This window comes from Camelina sativa, chromosome 6, assembly GCF_000633955.1.
Source record: "Camelina sativa cultivar DH55 chromosome 6, Cs, whole genome shotgun sequence".
In the NCBI taxonomy this organism is placed as follows: Eukaryota; Viridiplantae; Streptophyta; class Magnoliopsida; order Brassicales; family Brassicaceae; genus Camelina; species Camelina sativa.
Genome location: NC_025690.1, coordinates 23,678,271 through 23,680,615, shown reverse-complemented (window position 1 = coordinate 23,680,615; position 2,345 = coordinate 23,678,271).

Genomic DNA, 2,345 nt, shown 5'->3' with positions numbered 1-2,345 from the left:
AGCCACAACAACAAGTAGAAGAGGAAGAGCTTGAAGCGAAGCGAGAGCTGCCCGAGAGGTTAAAGAGGAAGATAATGGAGATGGAAGGCACGGAGGAGACTTAATAATGGAAAAGCCATTGACTAAGACCGACGTGGATGGAGGTGAGTCGCGTTTGTCTATTCCCATGAGTAAGTGTCAAAACAGAGAATTGCTCTGAATGTTTTCTTGTATCCATATCAAACGTTTAGAGTACAATATATAGGCTAGCAATAGCTTGAGCCTTAAGTAAATAAATAAGATCAAATCTAACAAATATTGGTAATCCTAATCTTCCCAATATTTGTATATATCTTCTCCTATTACTCCCCCTCAAGATGGCGAGTGTGGATATCCCGAACTCCCATCTTGCCAAGTAGATAAATGAACTGAGCCCGTCCTAATGCCTTTGTCAAGAAGTCGGCGACTTGTTCCTTAGTGGCGACAGACACAGGAGTAAGTTCACCCGATTGAAATGCATCACGGATGATATGACAGTCATTCTCTATGTGCTTCGTGCGTTCGTGAAAGACTGGATTCTTCAAAATCTTGATAGCTGCCTCATTGTCACAGTAAAAAGAAACCGGATCCGGATGACGAATGTGAAAGACAGGAAGCAACTCCATGAGCCATTGTATCTCGGAGTAGGTAAAAGACATCGACCTGTATTCAGCTTCAGCGGAGGAACGAGATACAGTCTTCTGTTTCTTAGTTTTCCAGGACACCGGAGAATCCCCCAAAAGGACAACATAACCAGTGATAGAGCGCCTAGTGAGTGGACACGCCGAGTAAGCAGCATCACAATAAGCATTAACATGAAGATCCTTATTGGAACTGAGGAAAATGCCTTGGCCAAGAGTTCCCTTAAGGTACTTGACAACACGAACCACATCAAACCAATGACGTGCACGAGATTTAGCAAGGAACTGAGCAAGTAGATGAACAGCATAACTCAAATCCGGACGAGTAACGGACAAATAAACGAGGCGACCCACTAGACGGCGATAACGAGACGGATTGTCAAACAAGGGACCGTTGTCACGAGCTAGATTATGATTCTGTTCCAAAGGAGTATCATAAGGGCAACAACCAGTCAGACCACACTCAGCAACAATATCCAATGCATATTTCCGTTGACAAACAGAAATCCCATCATTGTTGCGGGAGATTTCCAATCCAAGAAAATACTTTAGCTCCCCGAGATCCTTCATAAGGAAACAATCACTGAGATATGCTTTAAATTTCATGATAAGAGCAGAATCATTCCCACCGATGATCAAATCGTCGACATAGACAAGCACATAGAGACACGACGAACCATGATGATAAGAGAACAAAGAGTAGTCTTTCTTATTTTGAACAAAACCAAACTTGAGCAAAGAATCAGAAAGTTTGGCAAACCAACAACGCGGAGCTTGCTTAAGGCCGTAAAGAGATTTGCGCAGACGACAAACTTTGTTTGGATCGCTCGAAGTATAACCAGGAGGAAGTTTCATATAAACCTCTTCCTCGAGATCACCATGAAGGAAGGCATTATTAACGTCCATTTGATATAATTCCCAGTTATTAGCAGCAACACACTTGAGGAAGACACGCATAGTAGTCATCTTGACAACCGGAGCAAAGGTTTCGTCGTAGTCGGAGCCTTCTTTTTGTCGATTGCCACAGACAACCAAACGGGATTTGTGTCGTTCTAAGGTGCCATCAGAGCGCAATTTAACTTTAAAAACCCATTTGCAATCAATGGCACGTTTACCAGGAGGTAAATCCGTGACATCCCACGTTCGAAGTTGTTCCAAAGCGGTAATCTCAGCCTTGGAAGACAAACGCCAATGCTCATGTTTCATTGCCTCTTTAAAAGTCCGGGGTTCTGTATAGAGATCAACAACAGCCAAAAAAGCTTTGTGCGAAACAGAGAATCTATCAAGAGTCATAAAAGCTGACAACGGATAGAGACACTTACTTGAGGACTTTGATAGAGTAGGAGAAACGGAGGGAGGAGGTTTATCATTGACGATGGCTGTGTTGGTGACATACGGTTCAAGACGTGTGGACGGTCTTTTTACACGGTGACCACGACCAAGTGCTTCATCTGCAACAGGCAGTGGTTCATGTTGTTCGGGGACAGTAGCAGGCAAAGACGGATCCGTATCAGGTACTACTGACGGTTCCGTAGAAGGCAATACCGACGGTGGAGGTGGCATAGGAGCAGGAGAAGGAGAAGTAGACTCCCCCTCAAGCACAACGTCCTCCGCCGGAACATCAACAAGACACGGCTCATGAGAAAGCACCGTAGTGTTTTGACGACCAAACATATCACTGGACGG